Source organism: Lissotriton vulgaris, unplaced genomic scaffold (genome assembly GCF_964263255.1).
Source record: "Lissotriton vulgaris unplaced genomic scaffold, aLisVul1.2 SCAFFOLD_876, whole genome shotgun sequence".
In the NCBI taxonomy this organism is placed as follows: Eukaryota; Metazoa; Chordata; class Amphibia; order Caudata; family Salamandridae; genus Lissotriton; species Lissotriton vulgaris.
Genome location: NW_028240747.1, coordinates 304,065 through 331,101, shown reverse-complemented (window position 1 = coordinate 331,101; position 27,037 = coordinate 304,065). Strand labels below are relative to the sequence as shown.

Below are 27,037 nucleotides of genomic sequence, written 5' to 3'. Positions count from 1 at the left end.
TGCACAGTAACACAATGAATACACCACAACAAGACTCTAGACAGGTTTAGAAAAAAATAGACAATTATATTATAACCAAAAGAAGCCTAAAATGACAAAAATCCAAGGTATAGAAGTTGAGATATATAACATTTTTAAATGAATAAATGCATTAAAGCACCTAGAAGCAAGCAGCTCTAAAAAGGTTACTTTAGTTTGCGCTGTATCGGGTCAACGTTCAGGCCAAACGCGTGGAAGCGCAGGCCAGTTACAGGACCCACGCAGGACGAAGTGAAAAAAGTACTTTCCTGGTCGCAAACAGTGAGATGTGTTGATCTGCTCCACGTAGTGAAGGCGATGCGTCAGTTCTGAAAACGGGTGGTAGATGTGTCGAGTGATGTGCCGCATCGGATTCTGCGACACAGTTGAGGGGATGCATCGATCTTACCAAGCTGCCGCCGAGGCGATACGCAGTCTAATGTATCGATCTCAGAGGGCAAAGCGCTAGTTCTGATGCGCTGTGCCCATTTTACTCCTGCAACTGATTGATGCGTCAGTTCTGTTAAACACAGACATAAAATTCATCAAATTCCATGCTGCAAGTGTCTGGGCCACTTCCAGTGAGTTCAGGCACTGGAGCAGGGATAGAGACTTTGATGTCCCTCAGTCTCAAGCAATAGGACGCCAGCCAACAAGCCCTTGGAGATCACTTGGAGGAAAGGCAGAGCCCAGCTCTCCTTCAGCACAGTCAGAAAAAAGCAGACAGCAGAGAACCACCAGAGAAAAGCAGGCCTTCCAAGCCTGCAAGCCAAAGATAAGTCATCTAAGCAGAACAGCAGTCCTTCTGACATAGATTCAGTTCAAGATCCAGAAGTGCCTGATTTTGAGTGGGGCGGGTTGGTCAGAGACCCAGTACTTATAGCCAAAAGTGCCTTTAATGCTGGTTGGTGAATTCAAAGCAGCTCTCTGAAGTGCACAGCTTCCTCTTTCAGCCCAGTCCTGTCCCCCAGGCTATCTATAGGGGATAATCAGTCCTTTGTGTGAGGACAGGCCACTGCCTATTCAAGTAAAGTGTTAGACCCTCTGTTGCCCTTTGCCCAGGTAAGGCCCTCAGAATGCAAATGCATGTTGATGGCTACTCAGACACACCTATCTTTTCTGGGTTGTGGCTGTCAAGAGGGAATGCAAAAAGTGTAGCTGTCACTTACTCCAATTATTGGGGATGGGCTGTCAGGCACACAACGCAGTATGTGCAGATAAATGTCTACTTTCTTATAGTGAACAAAGCAAACACATGGAAATGATGTGCGGAGCGCTGACACTTTTCAGACACTCAACCCCTGTCACAGATTGGGTTGAATGCATCATCATTCTTTAGCTCACTTCGCCACTTCAGTTCAGACCCAGCTATATGCAAATCAGTCTTGAACCTGGCTTGGCAGTTCAGGCTGAACTGCTCCCATAGGGAACAGGGTCAAGACTGATTTGCATATGGCTGGGTCCAAACTGGGGTGGTGTGGTAAGCAAAAGAACGATGGATTAAACCCAGATCCTTGTGACCGGGGGTGAATGTTTGCATTGTCCAGCATTCTGTCCAGTAATTGTTTCTTTTGCATACTTTCTTATAGTGGCATTTCTAAAATAGCAATGTTAAATTCAACTTCACCAGTAAGTAGGATTTATCTACCATTCCAAACATACGAAACACGAATAAGCCTCATTGTAGTGAAAAGTGAAATATGCTGTTTGTCACTACCAGAACACGCAAAACAGAAAAGTACATGTCCTACGTTTTACTTACATACGCTGTGCCCTTAGGGCCATATATGGCCTACCTTAGGGGTGACTTATAAGTAATAAAGGGGGAGTTTAAAGCTTAGTAAGTAGTTCTAAATGCCAAATCAAAGTGGCATTAAACTGCAAATACAGGCACTGCAGTTGCAGGCCTGAGAGAGGTTTGAAAGGCTTCTTCTGTTGGTGGCACGATCAGAGCTGCAGTCCACTAGTAGCATTACATTTCCAGGCCCTGGGTATATGATATACCACCTTACAAGGGACTTACTAGTTAAATAAACAGGTCAATTAAGTATACACCAATTACACACATGTTTAAGGAAGAAGCACATGCTCTTTAGCACTGATTCAGAGTGGTAAAGCGCTCAGAGTCTTAGGACCAACAAAAGATTCAGCCAAATGTGGAGGCAAAAAGATTGGGGAAGACCACCCTCAGGCTGACAGGTAAAACACCAAATATTTAAATGCTCCAGATCACCTGTAAGTAACTCTGGAGGAATGGCCACCACAGGGATTATGACTGATTTCCCCCAGTTCACCCTCAGGCCTGTTTCTTCTTTGTAGATTTCTAGACTGCACATCAGCTGTAGGATCAGTTGGTTTAGGTGCTGAATATAAAGGAGGACATCATACCACATACAAAGAGATGCAGTCCCCTAATTATACACCCCACCTCAAGCCCCACACCTGCGCATCCCCCGATCTATTTGGCCAGTGTTTCAATCACAAGAGGGAATAGGAGAGTAGACAGCAGGCGGCCCTGCCAGTGGCCTCTGCCTAGCTTGAACTGTTGTGAGTAAATAGTGTTCACTCTGACCCTATCACATGGCACTGTGTATAACATCTTTACAGACTGAAGGACTTTAGGGCCAAAATTAATCTTTTCAAGGATGGCGTGGAGGAAAGGTCATTCAACTGAGTTGAAGGCCTTCTGTAAGTCCAGTTGCATCACTAGGAATCTCACCTGTTTCAGTACCCTGGTGCTACGGCCTTTGCAACTATTTTGGCTTAAATATTACTTAGGGGAATCAGGCTGTAAAATGCACAGTCTGTAGGTGGCCAATATGGTTTGGGGAGAACTACAACTGAGGTCCCCTAGATATCATAGGGAAGTATCATGGCTGTACCTGCAGCTTCGACCATTGTAAAGAAGTGAGAGAGTAGTGTTGGTGCAAACGTTTCTAAGAATTGCATAGGTAATACACTTGAACCGGGCACCTTCCCAGAATGCATCTCCTGCAAGGCTGACAATAATTCCTCCTTCGACAGAGGTGCATCCAAGTCCTGCAGCATGATCAGGTCCGCAGCTATGGGGGGTTGTTGCTCCACTTGCCCGACGTGTTTGATTGGTAAAGTTTCTCATAGTAATGTGTGCAGTCATTGCCAATTGCCTCAGCATCGTGGGTCACCTCACCGTCGGGCCCAGTGTCCATGGGACAAACCTGTCTGCCAGAGTTAGTTGCATACCTGTGTAGCAATGTTCGCATATTCTCGCTGTTTTTGAGAATCGGACACTGCTGCCCATGCAGGGTCTGCTATTGTGTCCCCCTGAAGAACCGTTTTCCTTCCCTCCCACAATGTGATTGGGGAGACATCTGTTGTGGAGTTTGTTCTGAGGTAGAGTTATATATTTTCCTTCATGTGTTCCAAAAATCTAACATACTTCAGTCACCCAACCTGAAGGCTTCAGTGCGTATTAGATCTAGGCATCCCCAATTAGTTAAATCGGTGAGTGGTCCAATGGTACCCTTCTGTGAATTCGGAGTCCAGCAGTGAAAATAATACATACTGACTAGTTATTTGCTTTCCATGGATTGCAAAGCATCAGGTACTCCACCCATGGCACAAGGGTTGAGCCTCTCTTTTTACATCAAGTTGTAGGTGCATGACATTATTGAAGTGGCCCGCTACGATAAGGTTCAACTCCGAGACTGTGGTGATAACTGTCATCAGATCTTTCATCGTGGTCGCCTGCAGGTTCGGTGAAATATACACAGACACTACCATCCATAGGATGCCATTCATGAATTGAGTAACCACCACATATCTATCCATGGTGCCTCAGATAGCATGCATGACCATCAGGAGAAAGGTAACTCTTGTTGAGCACCTAGTAAACCCTGCATGATATACGCAGTTAAAGCCATGCTGTCCCAAAAAGGAACCCCTACTCCCAAGCAAATATGTCTCTTACAACAATAGAACCACCAGGGTCAGCTTGTGGACCTATTGAGAATTGTTGTGCATTTTATTTTATCCAGCAACCCACTGACATTGCAAGACAACAGCTTTTAGTGGATCGTTTTGTTGTCAGAGGTCTTGGCGAGTCGTTGAGCCCGTTTGACTCGGGTCTGTGGCCGTGTAATTTGTCTTGCGTGAGGCATAGTGTTGCAACCGAAATCAGCCCTATATTACCCAACTTCAGGTGCGGCTGGCAAAGGTAACAGCGGTGGGGTGTGAAGGGGTAGGAGGGATGAAGTTGGCAGAAAGTAATCACCATAGTTTTGTGTAGCTTCGCTCGACGCAAGCCCGTCTATCTGGAGGCAATGTGTCTCTTCTCCATAAGTGAATGAGACAACATTTGTAGCTATACATGGAGGAAAGGAAGGAAGGGTACCAAAATTCTCCTGTCTGAGAAGGATGCCCTACGTCTGTCCTCTAGTTGTGACCAGAGTTGCCCTCCTAGCAGTCTGCTACACTTCTTCTTAGTGTGGTATGGTTGACCCCCTAAAGTCTCCCGAGATGTCATTGGCTCCTTTGTTTATATGGGCAGTTATTTCCTCTCCACTGCTCAGTCCCAGGCCTCTTCCGGCTCTCAAAGAAAATGGTTATCCACTGAGACATTAATTTCAATTTGGCAGGTTATATCAGCATATATTGAATGTCCACAGCCCTGACTTTCTACTTGATCTCTAAGAAAGATTTACAAAGGAGCTGCACTTTAGTTGTGTAATCGGGGAAGAGCATAACCCTGGAGTTGGTGCAATGGATGTCTAGATGTTGGCGTACATGCCACAGGATATATTATCAGTTCACAAAGTTCTGTACTCTGATGACAATGGCTCTAGTGGGTCCCCCCCGGCGGAGGCCTTAGGGCAACCACCCTGTGTGCCCTTTCCAGAACAAAGTAGGGGGAAAACTCACAATCCAGGATCCAGGGTCTGAAGTATTCCATGAGGAATTTCTCTGGGGGTTGGTTTTATATGCCCTCTGGCAGGCCCACCAGCTATAAGGGCAGAGGAGGGTCACCCCCTACACCTGATACAGGGAACATCTGCCTATGCTTGTCTGTGATGTCATGTCTTGAGGGTCCAGGACAGGGGCCACGCCCTCTATCCTCTTGAGACACCACAGTGAGGTGGAGTATTGCTGTACTTGTTTGACTGTCCAAGCCCAGTGTTTGCTGTAGTAGTCTCCCAGGATCTCTGGGCTCCTGGGGGGTCACCTCCTGAGGGGGAAGCTGTGTGCCCATCTCCTACCTTTGGGGCGAGACGTCATGTGTGGGTTTCCACCCACCCAGGCTGTAATCGTAGTCCTGGATTCTCATGCTGCTCAGTCTGTCTTATCTACCCTTGTCCGCCAATTTGTCTGGGCTGTCACAAGCCCATGTGGCTGCCTAAAGGTGAAAGGGGGTCCCTACCTCTCTTCTCCATGTGACTATCTCATCTGACTCGCTGTGCCCCAAGAGTGAATGCTGAGGTAAACGTGGGTCGCTGCTGTGGGATTGCAGCTCCAGGTTGTGTCCGTTAGCGTCATGCCAGTCTCACGGCAGGGCGTTGTTTGCCTAATGCGTTTCTCTTGTCCCCGGATTGGGTAAGCTGAAAGGGAAAAGCGTGGAGGCCGCCTCATGGATTTTTGCATCAGAGAAAAGGTTGCCCCATAGTCGGCTCTTCCAGGATGCAGTTGCAGTCCTGGCTACTTGTAGCGCCCAGCCCATCTCCTCCACTCTAAGGTACCCGTTCCGCTATTACGGGCTACCGCTTGGAAGTGAAAACAGCTTTGTCCCACACCCCGGCTAATCAGCTGTCTTTTCTCCCTCGCTCATCCCAGGAATCGATGCAAAGGGGGGTTTGCCACAGTGGGTTCATAGCTCCAGGTGGAGTTTGCCACCGGCAGGCCGTCTCTCGGCAGGTCATACGCACACCCATGTTGTCGATCACCAAAATTATCTCTCTCATACCGGGCTCCCTGGATGGGCTTGGGTGGGCCAAAGGGGTGAATATAAGGGCCATTGTTCAGGTGCTTGCAACCGAAAAAAGGTAGCCTAAGGGTCGGATTCAGCACGATTCTCAGAGCTGACATTAGCTTGCTTAAAATGTGGCCACAATCCTAGGGTGCTTGGCCACTCCCCCCAGTAATTTCTTTCCTGATGCTCTTTACAATGTAGTGAAGGAGAGTGATATGTCAATGGTAGGTGAGCCCTTTGGAGCCAGGATGGTATTCATCAATAAGGTAGAAAATGTATTGTTTAGGAGTCATACAAGATTTCTTGAGTAAAGAGCAGAGTGAGCACTTCTGGTAGCAGTACACTTGTACACTGCCAGCTCACCATTATTCACTGTTTCTGCATCTTTGATCTATTACTCACAAATAGAAATATTTCACTCACACATATCTTCTACTTTAAAAGGTGATGAACACAAGGTGCTATGGATGTGAAATGCCAAAATAGGTAGCAAGCATAGTATGCTGTTACTTTTTCCATTTTTAGTTGCTTGAGGTGTGCAGCGTTTCATGACTTCCATCTCTGCAAACTCATGACAGTCCACATTTGTTGACAATGGTCTTCGTAATGCTGATCTTTTTTATTATATTTTCAGTATCCATATAAACTACTTGAAGAAGTAACACCACCGGAACACAGGGATGCCTTCAACATCCCCACCTTAGCAGCTGAGAAACATGTGAGTCTTCTTTAAAATACCATAACATCATGTTTATGTGCCTCCTCTCTCGGGCTCTGTTTCTTCCATTCTATCTTCACAAATCAAAGTAAATCTGCAAGATATCACAGGAATAACTGCCTGTGGAAAATGCACTCCATTCCCACAAACAAAGGAATTCTTTACGAAACTAGCAAGGAGTGAATGGTGTAGCAACTCAATCCGTCTCTCATCCACTGGTACCCTTAGAAAGCTAGAGCTGATTTCTTAATTTCAAAGATGGTTTTAGTGCACAGAGTAAACAGACAGAGGTGGAATCTATCTCCTGCTGGTAACCGGGATTAATTAAAACAATCGTCCTGACTACTAGACTAACCTCTTCTGCGAGAGATGAGAACAAAATACACAGGGGTTGATCCTTCTTGTGGACAAGCAATAACTTAAGGGCTCAAAAATTCCATTTCACTCTAGGATCAAATTTTGCCTCACTTCTAAACTAGGCAAAGGATACGGCTGGCATTGGCTTTGAGCAAAGAATAAAAAAATCTTCTCTTAAAAAATTGGTCACTCCCAGATTTCGCAGGTGCAAGTGGGGCGGCCGCTCCGTTTCTGTGGCAGCCGTAAAACTCTGGAAATCTTTGCCCCTTCTGATATCCAAGGCAGACTCCCTTCCGGTCTTTAGGAACCTCTTGAAGACCTGGGACCAGATGCATGACCCATTTTTGCATGCGCAAACGGGTTAGCGACCCGTTTGCGCATGCAAAAACTAATAGGGCCATGTACAAACCCTATTTAGCAAGTAGCAATTTATTTGCAATTCGCTAAATAGGATTTGCAACTCACAATTAGGATGGGGCATTCCGAGGGTGTCCCTTCCTAACTGCGAATTGCTACCCTTTGTAAGGATGTTTTGCGACTGCAATTGCAGTCACAAAACACTCACAATTTACTGCCCTCTTCAAGAGGGTGATAATCCACTCTCAAATGAGAAGGTGTCCCCAGGGGACCCCTTCCACTTTGCAAATGCAGGGGAAAACAAAAACCTTAATTTGTAAACACATCCAGTTTTCCTTTAAGGAAAACGGGCTGCATTTAAAAAAAAAAAAACGCTTTATTGAAAAGCAGTCCCAGACATGGAGGTCTGCTGAGCCTGTGAAGGCCAGCCATTCCTACTGGGGTCGCAAACTGCGAGTGCCTCATGAATACTGATGAGGCATGTATTGTGCAACTCCATTGGGAATTGCAAACAGTGTCTCTGACACTGTTGTACATGGCATTTAGTGACTTGCAAATTGCAACTCGCAATTGAGCTTGATTTGCAAGTCACTAAATGCCCAGGTCGTACATCTGGCCCCTGGTTATTTGCCTCCTAGCAGGTTGTTGGTGCTGTCACTTCTCCCTGTTCACTTAGCGCCTTGACACCAGCTGGTATAAGTGCGCTTTATAAATACTATCCTATCGTATTACCTAGGATCAACCGGTTTTGCCATTTTAGAGAGAAATATATCAACAGTTTTACAAGTCTAAATAGCCTTCTTGTTTCCATTCTCTCTATCTATCAGCTTGAGAACATGATCAAAATGATGAACAGCACTCTCAGGTTGTGCGAGTTCATACTATCTACAGAGGGCGAGGTAAGATTTTGATGCTTTTTTCTGTCAATGTGAGAGAGAGTGTGAGTACTATCTAATTGAAAGAATCACACAACTAACCGTCACTAATCAATGGGGTCTCTGGAATGTAATGTAAATGTAAGGTGGATTTGTAAAGCAGTGCTTGTCACCCATGAGGGTATCCAGGGGCTTCTTCCATCCAATTATGGGTTTGCTTTACTTGCCAAATAATCCATCCTATGATACACATTTTGCAGTTTTCCACAAATAAATGTTTGGCTGGTTTAGAAGGATCAAAAATCACACATGGTGCTGCGCACTGGCAAACGTTAACTACTCACCTGATTGTTTCACCCAAGTGTTATATTGGTACTAGAGAGGCAGAACGTCTTGTGAGAACAGCATTAATGTGTGATGAAACAGCAAAATAGTGTTATCACAGAATGCACTACATTATGTTGCATCATTTTCACTGTGTTCTTTAATTTGGCCTTCCAAATGTGTCTCTGAACATGAATATTGTGAGGCACTAATATCTTTGACAAAAAATCGAGAGACAAAATGTCAAAAGGTATTTGTATAGATTTTCTGTACCTAATTCCACATCTGTGTACCAAAAAAAACATACACACATATCTTCATTTATGTGGCGTTAAGAATGGCAAATGTATATATCCCTCTGTGCATTTACCATTCCATATTTTGTCCCTCTATATTTTATCCACTGATTTACTGTGCCACAATATTCTTGTCCTAGATATTCAAGAATACAATCGGCCCTTCATAGTCTTAGAATTCCAGAACCACTTCTGATGGAAGACATTTGATTACTGTTTTATATTACATTACAGTTGGGTGTGTAGAAAAAGAAGTAAATACATAGGTTTTCAAGGGTCTTGGGAAAAAGTTTAATCAACATACGACATGGAGAGACTGAGGCTCACATCCCAATGGTGCTGTAGAAGGAGAGTTTCTGGGGTAGGGTCATTCAAAGCAGTCCTCATCATTAAAGAAACACTTTTATGTTGATTAAGATTGGGTGCAAAACCTTTTTAAAGAGAAAGACTTTGTTTATATGAATTCATTACGTGCATCATGTGAGAATAGAGCCCCCAAGAGCTTGGCTGTCATCCCTATATGGATGCTTTGGGATTGCCACAGAAGAGCAAAATAATTCTGCACATCTAGTTCAGATGCAAGGGGGGCCCGATGGGTAAGTAACATTATCTGCCCCCTAGAGTCCAAGACTGGTGTTTATCAGGTCGCGGTCACATTGTTATAAATAATCTGTATGAGTACAAAACACCTACTGGCTGTTTAGTGACTTCAAAGAGTACTAGAATTCTGTGGAGTAGCTCCTGCGTGGGAGAGGTTGTTACACTGGAGAAGAGATGAGGCCGCTACTGGAGTACAATATTGTATGGTAGCACATTTTTATGAACTGTCTTACCTCTTGTAGTGTTTAAAGAGGCATCATCTCTTCCCAGCTAACTTCCCCTTTACCTTGCTTAAAGTTATTCAAATTCTTTGCAAGCCAACATTTAAAACAAGGCAAAAGATACTTTATGAGCTCATGGTGCCTCCACAATGCTTGCTAGAGGATGGGCAATTGCCTACTTGACCAATCTGACCTTGTACCTTTCAACTTTCAGGTTCCAGCCTAAATGCCATCTTTCGATTTTGACCTCTGTGACTGATATCACTGACAACATTTATGGAGGATCCCTCACCATTTCCTTTCTTTACATATTTATTTAAATAAACATTTATTATATACCTATTTATGTATTCCATATTTATTTGTATTATTCAACAGCAAATGTTATACCTCCATTGATATCTTTTATTAGTATTGTATTTATTAACCACTTATTGATGCCTTATTATTTTGTATTATATTATGAAACGCAATACAAATTTTCAACACAAAAAATATGTGTAATGTTAATGTTCTTACCCACACTTAACTGAAGGTAAACATTGTAAATTGTTTTGTTTGTTATGCATTTTAAGGTGCCCTTGGAACATAAATTAAATAAAGAAAATCAATACTCTTGCCTTTTATGAGAGCTATCATATATTCTTGGCTACATGACTGGCATAATCCTTCAAGATAGAGTTTTAAAACTAAGTAGGTGTGGGGCAAATTGCAACACAATGCAACACTCTTGAAAACTCACACTCAGCAAGGTTTTTTATGCAGAATTTAAGATTTGGATTGAACATGTTTCTCAAATCACATTCAAAAATTTGAAACACAGGGACACACTGGTCTTTGTCCATGAATTTGCTTGGCTCAGACATGTGCAAGAGAAGCAACATGAAGAAAATAATTCTGTTTATTAGCTGGGCAGTAAACTCTGCTGCACTTCCGGAGTTTGCAGAGTATTTCCCACTCTGCGCCCCACACAGAGCATGGAGATCCGAAAAACTCTGCAAAGTGGCATGGAGTGGAGTATTTCCTCTCTCCCGGCTCACCAAGGCTAGACTATCTCCTGGCAAGAATCCTCAACATTGGTGGTCACAGCAGATCGTTACTGCTCACGTTGAAAAACCGGCCACTTGCATTGAGGAAGCTGCCATTCAAGTTAAACATGTTTTCAATTGGCAGAAAGAAGCTTGCTCCTCTTGCGCTGCTTGTGGTGCTGTTCACGCTGTTTTTCTTCTTGCGGTAAAAATCAGCAGCGTGACTTATCTCACTCTGCTGCTTGTGGACCTCCATGGAGCGCTGTGGAATTTTTTGTCACTCAGGCCTATTAATTTGTCCCTTGTTTATGTAAACGCTTATGCCAGCCATTAAAAAGCCATGAAGAATCTAAGAAACCACATTTACACAAATCACCATAAAAAAACAAATCCATGCTGATCACATTTATGAATCTTCTTCAACTATTCTCAACCATCTTCGTTATTTGGGATGTTTCAATGGACAAAAATAATCTCACTGTTTCAATTATTATGTAGTGTCCTTGAGCAGGGTAACGGGCACATACATCTTTCTTGAGGAAATAAATAACAAAGTTAAAAAAAGTGAAAGAGTATCTAAGCCCCTAACTCGCAGGAGATTTTTTGCTTTTTACCCCAAATGATTTTTTCGACTCCTGACTCATTCTAAGAAGGAAGAGATGTAACTGAGGATCATATGGCTTCTCTGGCATAAGTAAGAGACAAGGTAATTAGTAAACAAACCCTGTAGCTGTGTGTCTCAAAATGTCCTTTCTTATTGTTAGATTTGGGGGTCTGTAGTTGGCCCAGGTAGGTACTTGTGACAAATAGGGCCCCTTTCCTCTAGTCTGGGTAAGGGGGGTATACTCCTAAAATAACCCCTGCTCACCCTATTGGTAGCTTGGCACGAGCAGACAGGCTTATCTTAGAGGCAATGTGTAAAGCATTTGTGAACACATACAGTAATCAAGTGACAACACTACAGATGGACACCACACAGGTTTTATATCAAAAATAAGTATTCTTTATATAGGATTATCACAAGACCACTACCAACAAAAATTCACAATCCTATAATTAAGATGGTAGTTTTAGCTTAGTTCTCTTTAGTTCTTAAAATGCGACACTTTGAGTCTGTACCTTAAGATTCGACACAAAGGGCAACGAAAGTGTTGCAACGATGGAAATGCGGCTAAGATCCGGTGCAAAGAAATAAAGATGGTGCTTTCTACTTGATGCGACACGCTTCCCTGTGATGCGGCGGCATCTGCTGCAATGTCGATCCTCTTCTCGGGCGATGAGCCGCGACAGGCCCTGCGACATGCTTCGTGGAGATGCGGCAGCAACTGATGCAACGTCGATCCTCTACTCCTGCGACACGCTTCCCGGTGAGGCGGCGGCATCTGCTGCAACATCGATCCTCTCCTCTGGCGATGTGAGGCACTTCGTGTTGTGAAGAGGCAGCTCTGCTACACGCTTCTCGATCTTGAGCCGTGCTACCAGCTCCTTGCGACACGCAAGTCCCTAAAAGTCCAACACAACTGCAGGCACTTCAGGAGAACTCTTGAGGAGCTGGTGGGTGAAGTCAGCTGTCCCTGAGACTTCAGCAGAAGGCAAGCTCTTTTGCAAACCCTTGGAGAGCCTTACACAAGTTGATTAAAGTACACACAAAGTTCCTCTCTCCTTTGGGGGCGCTAGAGGGCGCGCAAGCAGTATGGCCTCCATCTGGTGAGGCTCCTGCTGCCTGGAATATCGATCCGGCAGTTATCCTTGTAAACTGGACAATAAGACGCTAACAACGACACCGTTTTGCGGTGGACGGCATTCTCCACACTCGGTGAAACTTTGAGGAAGATCGACCGCCGCGTTCCCCAGAAATGCACAGCTGAAGTTTTGCCCAAGGGTAGCGCTGGAACTGTGTGAATCGCGAGGTCCGGCATAGCGCGGCAGGAAATACCGAGGCCTACCACGAGGGGAACAGGCCACATGACCGGAGATCTCCACGGCAGTAAACAGCGAATGTGAGCCCAGACGGTGAGAGTGCTCGGCGCCAACGTAACAGGGCCGGGCAAGATACAAGCGATAACTGACTGCCTTCTATTGTCGGAGATATCTAGCCGAAGTGCTTCATGCTGTGTTCTGGGACGGGAGCGCTAGGACTTGATCTGTGGCTAAGCGGCCTCCCCCACACTCGCATGCTGCTAATACAGCGCAATAAAAGCGATCGCTTGGCAATCCCTGCGGACTCTGGAGCACGCCTGCACTAGTGTCCCACGCTGATTGTAGACGGCGGCGGTAAGCCCGGCAGTGTGCAAAACCGGCGGAACCCGCCAGAACTGACCGCATGCTCCAGGCCGGTTACCGTCCGTGTTTGTGACCGCCGCGCTGTGGATGAGAGGTAACGCGGTAGGGGCAAGATCGGCTGAGCACTTTGCACTAACAGCAAGCCTGGGACGTCGCACCGCTGGGGGGAACTACAAGAGCGACGGGGAACTGCGCTCCGGATTGCACAGGGCACTGTGATCGCCAGTCTCGCGGGTGGCAGGCAGCGCGGGGCAACATAGACCGCAAAAAAAACACGGGACAGTTCCGACGCTCGGCCAGGGCTGCTGCTTGTGGGCTGCTACCGTTTGGAGAGCTCTGTGAATTGTCAGGGACTAAGATGGTCCGTTGGGGCACTGCACGTGCTGCATATGCCCCTGAATGAGCAGATAGGATGAGATAGCACCATCACATGCCGATTTGACTTGCTCCTGAAATCTGAAGGTAGGCAGAAGCTGTGTCCTGAGCTGCTTGTCTCACTCGGACCTCTGATACCAGGCCCCTCCCCTTCACCTTGGAGTGGTGTAAATCGGTGGCACTATCAACCTGTGCTGGTGAGAGTCCTGACTGCTCCGGTGTCGGGAAGCAAGATCGTGTGCCGCATTCTGAGATAGCCACTTCGCGGCAGCGCAATTAACGCATGGTCATCATGGGGAAGCCTGATACACGTCAACCCAAACTCAACTTCGACTCGGCTGCGAAGAAAGGGCCCAAACAGAGTCCTACTGCCCCGACCGTAGAGACGACTGCAAGCTCGAGCAATGGCGGGACATCCTCTGACCTGGATATGAGACAAATACTGCAGGAAATGCGGCAAGGCTTTGCGACAGTAGTCGATAAAGTGGATCGAATGTCATCCAGGATGGACGCACTGGTGCAAAAATTTGACCAACACGAGGAAAGGTTAAAAGAGACTGAGCGGAGGATCTCTGACAATGATGACACTACCGCCACTCACGCGGCACAGTTGGCGAGAATAGACAAATTGCTGCGCGTTATTGCCGCAAAGAATGAGGATTTGGAAGCCCGCGGTCGGCGCAACAACATCCGCGTGACGGGGCATTCCAGAATCTACGGACACTGGTCGCATGGAGGACTATATTGAAAATCTGCTCAAGGACTCCATTGGTACTGAAGCTTTTTCTACACATCTTATTGTTGAGAGGGCACACCGCTCCCTGGGGCAGTGACCAAAGCCGGGGACACCCCCAAGGCCCATCATTGCATGCCTTTTGAACTACCGAGATCGGGATGTCGCTCTCCGAGTAGCACGTGCCAAGCAGCAGTTGTCCTACAAGGGAGTATCATTCTCCATATACCCGGACTTCACGCCAATTGTACAGGAGGAACGGCGCAAGTTTCTTGAAGTTAAGAAAAAACTCAGTGCGGAACAGATTGATTATGCTCTGCTCTACCCAGCTAGATTACGCGTGACATACCAAGGAAAGCAACATTTCTTTACGAATCCGCAACACGTGGAGGACTACCTTTGTTCAGTAAAGAAAACACACCGGGGTGGACGTCACCAAGAGGCAGAGCAGCGAGACAGATCTTCAGACAGAGATGATGGACAATAACTGGGGTTCCTTCTGGTTACTTTGATATATTGGGAATTGGTGCAGCCTAAGGGTAGATGGCCTCTTGGTCTGAACTGGGATCGAGACGGGGGTCCAGATACAAATTGAGAAGAGCCTGCTAAACGTCCAGTGGTAACGTATTCCAGGTCCCACTCCCCTCCCTCGTTGGGAGCCTAAGGGTGGAACAGGTCCGGAGGCTCGAGGAGAGGGAAGTGATGTTGTGGCTCTCTGGTGCTGACCCCCATGGGTATTCCCCACTACTGGTCTATATTGTTTGGGGACTACTGTTTCACCTGTTGAGGAGGAAGGGAGGCGGGAGGGCTGATGATGCTGGCAAGTTGGGGTTGCTTCAGTGGGAGGTGGGTGGGATTGTGGGGAATGGGTTGTTTGATAATCATATGACAAGTCTGATAGTTAGAAGTTTGGAAGAGATACTATGGGCCTGTTTGGGGTTGGTTGGGGAGGGCGGGGCTGGTTATGTGGTGCATTTTAGGCATACATTACTGAGAACTAGATATTTCTACAATAAGTGTGTATTATTGAAGTTGAGATGGGATATATTCTATGTGACACTGCTTGTACATGATGCATATTGTGATGACTGCAGGTGGTTCCTCGGACTTACTCAGACGCGAGAGCATTGTTATCGATATACGACTCGTTTTAAATGACAGACACCAAATTGAACATTATCACTTGGAATAACCAGAAAGGGTCAAGGCAGCAGACCAGGTCAAGCACTACAAGTTCCAAGTTTCTAAGATTTTGGGTCGGTGCAAAACTTCTTCCTACACCTGCTACCAGTCGGTGTTAAGGTCAAGGGATCCAAATACAAAAAATGGAAGGTGCACTCAATGAGAGTCCAAAGGAAAGAAAGTATATTATAAATCTTCTTCTTTATTAGTAGTTTTTTTTCCACATACAGGCACAGCCAACGCGTTTCGTTCCTTTAACCATATGGAACTTCGTCAGGGCGAATTGATATAGTATTGAAATCGGGATCTATACAAACACGACTCGTGGATTGCAAAATAGGGACCTCCAATAGTTCAAAGGCATGTAACCATTTATATAGAGAAGGTGCACTCCACTGGATAACCTGTAGAGCGTCCAGTGATGATTCTTATACTATGCCTCTTAGTCTTCAGGGTTCCGGCGATCTAGGTGGGAAACTGGTTCAAAGTGGGGTGGGTGTCCACAGGCAATCTAATAGCTGCCAAGACGATTTCCTGTAATTCCCCCTAGTGCCAGGCTCCAGTGTCGGTATCAGTACAAAACGGAAGGGTCACCGGTCCATAATACAACTCGGTGTTCGCAGTAATGACAACAGTGCACCTGCAGTTGGGTGCTCAAGATTACAGAAGCGTCTCGTGGCGGCGTCCCGGGTTCTTGAAAAAGGTCATAGCCCTACCCTTTTTCTACAGGCGGGAAACCGCCAATGGCTCTCCCAAGGCCACGGCCCGGGGTGTCTTCTCAGAAAGTACAACCATACCCACGGGCCTGAGTCCCCATGCCCCTTCGCGCCATATGGCCATCAGCCCATCAGCCCAAGAATCAGGCCGCCCCGGAGCTCTGCTGTGAAGACATCAACGTCACTGAAGCAACTGACGCCACCGCCTCCCCTCTCTCCCACTAGTTGTGCGGTCAGGCCGCCTTCGATCTGTCTCCGACCCCACTCTGTGCCAAGAGGAGGATCAACGCCGTCTCCGCGATGTGGACACCCACCCCACTTTGAACCAGTTTCCCACCTAGATCGCCGGAACCCTGAAGACTAAGAGGCATAGTATAAGAATCATCACTGGACGCTCTACAGGTTATCCAGTGGAGTGCACCTTCTCTATATAAATGGTTACATGCCTTTGAACTATTGGAGGTCCCTATTTTGCAATCCACGAGTCGTGTTTGTATAGATCCCGATTTCAATACTATATCAATTCGCCCTGACGAAGTTCCATATGGTTAAAGGAACGAAACGCGTTGGCTGTGCCTGTATGTGGAAAAAAAACTACTAATAAAGAAGAAGATTTATAATATACTTTCTTTCCTTTGGACTCTCATTGAGTGCACCTTCCATTTTTTGTATTATTATCACTTGGAATGTGCGTGGCTGGGGGATCCGCGGAAGCGGCGTCAGGTTTTGTCTTACTTGGATCGACACGCAATACACATTGCCTTCATACAAGAAATGCACTTTAAGCCCCTTACTGCTCCAACGTTTGCCTCTAGATGGTTGGCTCATACAGCCTTTTCTTCTTACTCAACGTATGCCAGGGGAACGGCGATTCTAGTGAGGAAGGGAACACCATTTACACTGGTTGGTGGCAAGCAAGACACTCAGGGGCGATACAGTATAATCTGGGGGAGGCTGGGACATACGGCGATCACGCTAATATACACATACGGACCCAACACTGACGATCCTCAATTCTTTACTGACCTTCTGGGCCACTGTTACGGGCACAGACCCTGATCACATTATCTGGGGAGGAGACTTTAATATTGCACATGAACCTTCCATCAACAGGTCACACCCTGCCCCCTACCACTACACCAAAGCGAGGTCGGAGCTGCACACCTTGATCCAAGAATTCAATCTGATTGACACATGGCGACACCTTCACCCCGACACACGAGAGGGCACGCACTTCACGGCACAAGCGCGGTCCTGGGCTAGGATAGATTATATACTTATCTCCCCGCAACTCTGCCCTGCGCTTATAGGAGCGCAGCACCTACCCAGGACTTACTCTGACCACTCGCCAGTCAGGATCACCTTGCAGGCTGAGGGCCTCGGGCCGCCGAGGATGGCCTGGCGACTACAGCCCACTATGCTGCTCGACGCCCAGTTTCAAGAAGAACTAAGAGTGGAAGCGCTAGACTTTTTTGAGCTCAACAAGGACTCAGTTAGGGACGTGGAAACTATATGGGACACCTTCAAGGTCACATTAAGAGGGATATGTATAGCGAAAGGGTCGGGGGTCCTCAAAAGTATAATAACCAAATTGACCAGCCTTGAAACTGAACTTAACCCCTTCGAAGCTCATGACGAGCTCAGCTCGTCATGAGGCACGGTTGAGCTGTGCTCATGACGAGCTGAGCTCGTCATGAACAATGGGAAATCAGGGAATGCAGCACAGGAGGAAAATATCTCAAGCACCCAAGGTGTTAAAGCGCTTGACAGGTCTTTAGCGGACTGTCCAGACAATGCGACCTTATCCCAAATCCGGGAGAAACTCACGGAATATTCAGAGGAGGCTAGTAGGGAATCCAAATTCCGGGGTAGGCACTGGACAGCTCGCCGATATGGCGAAAGCGAGAGACCAGGGAAAGCGCTGGTGGCATCAATCAGGATGACACGGCAGCCGAATATTGTGCTGGAAATTGAAGGGACGGATGGAATGCTATATAGAGACACGACACAGATCCTTAATGCATTTGTCGCACACTACACCACTCTGTACACCACCACGAGAGTTGGTAGACTTCAATTGCATGAATATTTGCATGATGTATCGCTGGGATGGCTGAGCGATGCACAGTGAAAATTTTTGAGTGCCCCGTTTGAAATTGAAGAAGTGCGTGACGCAATAATGCATTTATGATCTGGCAAGGCTGCAGGGCTAGATGGGATCCCAGTAGAGTTCTATGAAACCTATATTGACTTCATGGCCCCGATATTGCGGGAAGTGTATGAGGATGCACTTGAAGTGGGACATCTCCCGCCATCTATGCGGGCCGCACTTATCACGTCACTCCTCAAACCCGGGAAACCGGCGAGTAGCTGTGATTCCTACAGGCCCTTGTCGCTCCTAAATTGCGATGTGAAGGTGCTTGCTAAACTTATTGCAACGCGTATCATGCTCCTGCTCCCTAATCCGATCCTGCCCGATCAGTCAGGCTTCGTCCCTGGCAGAGCGACGTCACACAACTTGCGCACTTTCTTTACCATCCTGAATAATGTCCATGAGGACTTACCCATGGGCGCGATTTTTTTAGACGCTACCAAAGCCTTTGATTCCCTGGAATGGAATTATGTGTTCCAAGTGCTAGACCGGATGGGTTTCCCGACCATCTTTATATCATGGATCAGACTACTGTATGAGTCACCGGTGGCCAGGGTGACTTTTAATTGACGTTTATCTCAAGAATTTCCTATCACGAGGGCTACGAGACAGGGCTGCTCCTTGTCACCCCTGTTGTTCGCGATTGCCACTGAGCCCTTGGCGGCGAATCTGCAGCAACATCATAAGGAGAAGGCGTTGCAGTGCAATCAGCAAGAGATTTTGATATCAATGTACGCAGATGATATCACCTTATATATACGTCATCCTAGCAATAACCTCAACCCGGTTCTTAGGGAGTTTATTAGATTTGGTGAACTCTCTGGCGTCCAGATTAATTGGGGCAAATCGTGCCTGTTCCCCCTCACGCCGTCCACAGTTCAATTTGCTTTGGACTACCCTATTGCTTGGTGTGAAGAGGATTTCAAATACTTGGGGATTCGTGTGGCGAGAGACAGGGAGGAGCTACTGCGCATTAATTACGGCACGACCATGTCCCGTATTACCGGCAACATTACGCGGTGGGTAGCACTGCCACTATCGATGGCAGGAAGAGCGTCTTTAATAAAAATGGTGATTTTGCCGCAATTGCTCTATCTTTTTCTGAATGTTCCATTTTATCCTGGAAGATATTTCTTCCACCAGCTTCGTTCGGAGCTTACCCGACTGGTGTGGGGTGGCAAGTCACCCCGGCTACAGTGGAATATTCTCACTAGGCCATACAACCGCGGAGGATTCGGTGTTCCTGACTTGGAACTATGCTACTATGCTGCTCAGGCACACTATGCCTATTACTGGATCTACCAGCCTCGTTATATGGCCCAAGTGGCTGCGGAGCACTGGCTGGCTCACCCAGTCCCTATAGAGGGGGTCATATATGCACCGGTCCAGGGCCGGGATCGGACGAGCACTGTCAATGTATGGGCCCGGTTAGGAACTATGCTGAATGCTGCTATGCTGTATTCGCGATCGCTACCGCTCACTTACCATCCAGACATGCCCTTGCTGCAAGAGGCAGTTTTTCACAAATTAACTAAGCGCCTGAATTTTGTAACCTGGGGCGACTTGTACCATGAGGGACTATTTTGTACTTTGGACCATCTATGCTCAGGCACGCCCCGTCCCCCCTTGATACATTTCTTTACATCCGACTGCGGCAAGGGATGAAGGCAATCACACCTGGCTTTCCTGATTAGCCTCCAGTGCTTGAGCCACTACATCGTATTCTTCAGGATGACCAACCCAAAAAACTAGCATCAAAGATCTATAAGACTGTGCATGCGTTGAGGGAGGTGCCGCCACTTGCGTCCCGGGCCAAATGGGACCAGGAGCTGGGCATAGTTCTCACAGACAGGCAGTGGGAATTCCGCTTACAGCAAACCGAGCGAGTTTCCTCGAGCAGCAGATTCAGGATGATTCACTACAAATTCATACACAGACTGTGTTACACCCCGGTCCGAATGCATAGGTTTAACTTACGTGACACTGACAGCTGTGACAGATGTCATGCTCCAAAGGCTGACTTCTTACACCTGGCATGGGACTGTGAAACTGTGCAGGCATACTGGGGTCAGGTGTTTGCTGCGGTATCAAAGATGCTTCACACTGAAGTTGTGCCCACTCCGGTACTGGCCCTTTTAGGGTATGTGGAGCCGATACCAGCGACAAATCGTAAATTTGTTGCACTAGCCTTCTTAGTGGCCAAAAGGAGAGTTGCTTGTAGGTGGGAAAGAGGGAGAGCCCCCAAATTTAAGGATTGGCTACATGACCTCACGTATTGCCAGGAACAGATCGCCACATATTCTGAGCTACTTCCGGTCTCCTTCAGGCCGGCTGACATCTGAGCCCCATTACAATGCTTTTCAATCCAAAATATCCCTGTACCCAGGACTCAAGTTAGCAATCATCTAGCGGGCATGAGAACCTTCTCCATTGGAATCTTCTAACGTAAGATTCGGGATATACCTTATCTAGATTCTATATTTAGGTATCTATTGTCTCTAATGCCCCACTGTCCCAGACAAACAACTTGTTTGTGAGCACTAACAATTGTTTTGGGGGGTTCACTATATATTCAACTCGGCGCAACCTATGATGTCAGCCCTGAATAAGGCCATACATACATCCACACAAACACAATTGAAACAGAGAAAATGTGTGGCGGAGAGGAAGGCACCTCACGGGCGAACACCCTCGGGGAAAATTTGGTCAGATATTTACCAAATACTCAGCCCCTTTCTCATCATAGGTGGCCATTCCTTATCCAGAATTTGTGAAAAAAGAAGATAAAGAGTAAAAGTTTAAAGAAACAGGTGCAAAGCAAGGAGCTTAGAGCATAGCTCCTATACGTGACAAAAACAGTACAGAGTGAAGGTGATGTAAAATCAACAGGCAGACCCACTAAACTACTTTATTATTAAATGAGGTATGCGCTGTTGAGTTAAAAAGGCTGGTAGCTCTTTGAAACATCAACCGTACAGCCTTGGTTAAGGGACCGTAAAGCATCCCAGGAACGCTGCCGGGTGGGTGCTCGCGCGAGCACCCACCCGGCAGCGTTCCTGGGATGATTTACGGTCCCTTAACCAAGGCTGTACGGTTGATGCTACAACCGACAGCAAAGGCGGAGAATTACCTGATCAGCTGGTACGAGTGAGCATAGCTGATCTAGGCTTCCTGTTTCAAAGATGTCTGAAGTGGGTGCTGCAACAGAGTGCTAAACCCTGATGAATCTGCTGTAAATTGTATTGGGCAGTGAAACATGTCGGTTGCAGGTTGTGGTATGCGACAATAAGCTACCAGCCTTTTTAACTCAACAGCGCATACCTCATTTAATAATAAAGTAGTTTAGTGGGTCTGCCTGTTGATTTTACTTCACCTTCACTCTGTACTGTTTTTGTCACGTATAGGAGCTATGCTCTAAGCTCCTTGCTTTGCACCTGTTTCTTTAAACTTTTACTCTTTATCTTCTTTTTTCACAAATTCTGGATAAGGAATGGCCACCTATGATGAGAAAGGGGCTGAGTATTTGGTAAATATCTGACCAAATTTTCCCCGAGGGTGTTCGCCCGTGAGGTGCCTTCCTCTCCGCCACACATTTTCTCTGTTTCAATTGTGTTTGTGTGGATGTATGTATGGCCTTATTCAGGGCTGACATCATAGGTTGCGCCGAGTTGAATATATAGTGAACCCCCCAAACAATTGTTAGTGCTCACAAACAAGTTGTTTGCCTGGGACAGTGGGGCATTAGAGACAATGGATACCTAAATATAGAATCTAGATAAGGTATATCCCGAATCTTACGTTAGAAGATTCCAGTGGAGAAGGTTCTCATGCCCGCTAGATGATTGCTAACTTGAGTCCTGGGTACAGGGATTTTTTGGATTGAATCTCATTGAGTGGAGGGCTTTCCCTAACACTACCCGTTATCCCTCTATGCTCCTCTTGCTATTATACCCCATTACAATGCTACCTTGTGGACGGGGGCGACTCTGACACTGCAGACATGCCTCAAGCGCCTGAGAGATAGTGGCATAGAGGGGTGGACCACCGACTGCTCTCCAGAGGTATGAGGTACAAGGGAATTGGGTATTGATCACGATCTGGTCTTAACATGCTTCAGGATACACTGCAGATTACTTCATCTAGCCTGAAGTACACAACTCCTTGGTGATGGTTACTTTTTTTATTAGACCCTAGCTCACAATGTGGCGGTATAGCTCTATACACTAGACCAACTTACGAGCTTGTAGTGCTGAGTATGTTTTGATGGCACATAGACTTTGTGCGTGTGTGTGATTGAGGAACCACAAATGTGATACTGTTACATATGCCTACAGTCTGTAATGTTAAGTACTTTGTGCCTCGCTGTGGGCGTGGCAGCATTTACGCAGGTATGCCTGTACATTGAAATGTGTAGCTGTGTATGCACCAATATAGTTGTTTAATTGGAAAAAACTTTTTTGAAAATAAAATTTGAAAAAGTTCCTCTCTCCTTTCTTTGGCAGTCAGGCAACCACTGTAGGCCAGTACCCCAAGCAGCACTTCAGCTTAGGGATAGTCTCTCCTCAGTTTCATCAGGTTCCTCTCCTCAGCAAAGGTTTCTTCTTGTTGTCCAAAAGTGATCTAATTTCTTGGGATCAGGGTCCCAATATTTATACCCCAAAATTCTTTGTCCTCTGAGGGCAGAGGGGGCTTTGCCTAGTCCAACCCAGTTCTGGAGCACTCTGTTTACATGACTCCTTCTTTCCTTTCACAGTGCAGGGCAGAAACATCAGACGCCCCAAAGGAGGTGGAGCCAGCATTGTGGAGGAAAGGAACAGCCCTGGAGCACTCTGTTGACATGATTACTTCTCTCCTTTCACAGTGCGGGCAGAAACATCAGACGCCCCACAGGAGGTGGAGCCAGCATTGTGGAGGAAAGGCACAGCCCTGGAGCACTCTGTTGACATGACTCCTTCTCTCCTTTCACAGTGCAGGGCAGAGACATCAGGCGCACCACAGGAGGTGGAGCCGGCATTGTAGAAGGCAGGCACAGCCCTTTTCAGGTCCCAAGTGCAACTCCTCCCACCCATCTAGATGCAGATCTCTATATTCACCACTGGGCTGACTCATCCTGTCTCCTGGAATCCCCCAGCCCTGTCACTCAAACTCCAGACAAGGAATACACAACCTAGTAGAGGCAGGCTTGGGTAGTTAGACAATAAAATACCTACTTTCTAAAAGTGGTATTTTCAAACACAGAATGTTAAAACCAACTTCACTAAAATATGTATTTTATCATTCTGAGTTCAGGCGTACTAAACTTGAATTTCTACCATGTTCTCTGAGTCAGTTAGAATTATAAGATGTTTAATCTAACTGCCCATTCTGGCACATGGAGAACAGGTATCCTTGCAATAGTGAAAAACGAAAATGGCTGTAATTCACTATTAGGACATGCCACACACAACAGGGCTTGTCCTACCTTATACTTACAATGCACCCTGCCCTGGGGCCTACCATTAGGGTGTCTGATATGAAGAAAAGGGAAGGTTTAGGGACTGGCAAGTGGGTGCACTTGCCCAGTCAACATGGCAGTAGCAGACTGCACACAGGCTCTGCAATGGCAGACCTGAGACACACTTTTACAGGCTCCATCTGTGGGTGGCACAATTAGTGCTGCAAGCCCACGTACAGCATTTGGTTTACAAGCCCTGGGCACACTCAGTGCACTGTACTAGGGTCTGACAAGTAAACCAAATCAGCCAATCATGGAATCACTAATCCATACACCAATTTACAATAGGGAGAGCATATGCACTTTAGCACTGATAGGCAGTGGTAAAGTGCCCAGAGTCAAAAAAACAGCCAACAACAGGTCAGAAAAAAATAGAGGAGGAAGGCAAAAAGGTCAGGGATGACCCTGCAAAAATGGCCAAGTCCAACACTTATAGAGAATTTTCTTGTTGTTTATAAAAGTGGGAGGGATGGGATCAGATGAGCAGAATGAGGGTTTGGTGATTTTTATGGCAGGCTTAATACAGCATGCTCGGGAGGGATTTCTATCCTCATGATGCACCTTGTTACTTCGTCTTTACTTGATATATGAAAACTCATGTTATGGAGTATAGTGCCTCACTAAAGGCCCATATTAACTGCTTCTTGGGGGACCCGTCTTTAAGGCCTAAGGAGATTTGATTGTGTGCAAATTGTAGAACAATATTATAGCCCCACTATGTTTGATTTCCTACCTCCCTGTGGGACACCACTCCCAAATTTTAATACTAGAACATCCTAAGGGCCATGTCCTAGTGGTGGTCAACCACTATAACAACTTGTTTAATGCCTCAGATACCTCGGTGGCAGAGGAGCTGGGTCCTTTTTTGAAGAACTTATGAAGTGATGTTAGTAAGCCAATTGAGATCATCTGAGGTGGGGATTTTAACCTTCGTACTTGCCCACATTCCTTTTCTAGAATCTGTGGTTTTGATGGAGACAACGGGGAAAACAGAGCACATTTTGTACACTCCCCCCATGGTGACTCCTTTAATTCCCTTGTGCTGAACCTGGATCTTATGATCCACTCCCCGGCCTTAGATGTGGATGGTATGCCTGTTCCAACTTATGTAGGACCCAATTCGTCCTCTGCCATTGATCACATACTGGTTTCTACGCATTTCACTCCTCACTGTACAGTCCCCGTCGTTACTGATCTGGGAGGTAGTGATCACCAAGCAATCACCATGCTTATTTCTGCATGGGGGCCTAGTGCTAGGAATGATTATTTGGTATTAGAAGATGCTACCCCATGCAGACAGAATGGTTTCCGTATAAAGTGGAAATTGGACAACTCCGATAAACTGCAAGCTAGAATTATTAAAGAGGGGTTTGCTGAAATTTATAGTTGCCTTAATCCTGAGGCCCCTAACGGGTGTATTATAACTAATTTTGTGGCACTCGGTGATGCTGTAAAAAGGTGCCTTACCATTACTAAAGCCCGAATTAGGAACCAAAATGTGGGCTGGTTTGATAGCCTATGTACTCAATCCCTGCGGGAACTCAAGCTGGCCTTAACAAAACACCCGAGAGACAGGGAGGCCGTCAAAATACTTAGGCTTACCTATAAAAGCAATCTTGTACGTAGGAAGCAGGAACTCAGGGAACTTGCCTGGGATGCCCTGAACCAAGCTTCGGTACTACGGGACAGTAGGCTGTTCTGGTCTACGGTTAATAGTCCTTTCCTTGCCAATGAAGAGTTCCCCAAACTATCAGCGCAGGTTAGCGAAGCCAATTGGGTCTCCCATTTTTCTGGCATTTTTAACCCACCCGGGGGAGACTCTAACGGTCCTACTATCCCGATGTCTGAGACTAGGATACCTTTTGATATTACCCTACCAGAGGTGGTTATCTCCCTAAGCCAGAGTAAAGGTGGAAAGGCACCGGGACCCGATGGGGTACCGGTAGATCTGTACAAATCTAACCCCAGTCTCTGGTGCCCACTCCTGACCCAGGTGTTTAATGCATCAGTCCTGGAGAACACCCCTCCTACTTGGAGTGAATCCCTAATTCTACCTATTTACAAGAAGGGAGATAGAGGCGAGGCTAAGAACTATCGCCCTATCTCCCTTCTTGATTCCTCCCTGAAGATTATGAGCAGGGTTCTCCTTATAAGGCTCGAGGAGTGGGTTGAAGAAAATAATATCATGGCTGAATCCCAATTTGGTTTTCGCAAAGGCTTAGGGACTACGGAGCAGTGCCTTAACCTTGATCTCCTTATAGGGAAATATACGAGAGCGAAACAAGGGTCCCTATTTCTCTGTTTTGCCGATCTTTCGAGCGCCTTTGACCTTGTGGACCATGAACTCTTGTGGTGCACTTTATTGGCCATGGGCGCCCCCCAGGCAATCATTCACTTTCTGGCCCGTCTCTATAATAAGCTGTCGGCCCAGATACGTTTTGGTCCGTCGGGTGAATGTACCAAGAAAATCAGGGTTAAGTCAGGCATAAGGCAGGGCTGTGTACTGGCCCCCCTGTTATTTTCCCTCTTTATCAATTCCATCGAATCTGAACTCAAAAAGGTCCAGGCGGATTCCCCTCAAGTCGGTGGACTTCCCGTACCAGTTCTGCTTTATGCCGACGATACGGTGCTCCTTTTGCGTACTCCAAATGGGCTACAGAAACTTATGAACACTTTTTATGATTTTATTAATGCGAGGAAATTGAAAATAAATAACACCAAGACTTTTATTATGGCCTGTGGTAAACGGATGAAATCTGTTATGCCGTTCCACTTTAACAATCATACTATTGAGGTAGTGGATAGGTTCTGCTACCTCGGTGTCACCTTTAACAACAAGGGGACATGGTCCCAGGAGATCTCAAATGTTAATGGTAGAATGGCCAAAAGCTCATCTGGTATTTTTCGATTCGCTGCAAAGCTAGGAAGCCGCCGTATACCTGATATGGTAGACATTTACAGGCATAGATGTGCGTCTATTGCTCTGTACGGTTCCGGTATATGGGGCTACAGTCAGCATAGGACACTGCAAAATACCGAGAATGGGTTCCTTAGAAGATTGCTTTGCCTACCTCCCTCGGCTCCTACTGTACTGTGCCATAGCGAAGTCTGTTTAAACTATCTGACTGATCTTATGGGTTTAAGACCCCTCATGGTATGGAGGTCAATATGGGCTAAAGAAGAGACTACTTTTTCTAGGAAGATTATCACTGATTGTTTGAAGTTGGACAAAGTCCTTAGGATTCCCTGGCTAAGCTATGTCTCTTATACTTATGACAAGGTATTTAATTTTGACATCATTAAAGACCCCTATTGTGCCGTTACTGTATCGAAAAAGGAACTTAAAGATGTTTTCATCCAAACTAAG

General features: G+C 46.3%; 1 pseudogene; it reads left to right on the top strand.

The window, feature by feature from the left end:
• Positions 1-9,966, top strand: part of LOC147672884 (maestro heat-like repeat-containing protein family member 1) — a 152,504-nt pseudogene extending 142,538 nt beyond the window's left edge.
• The last annotated feature ends 17,071 nt before the right edge of the window (positions 9,967-27,037 follow it).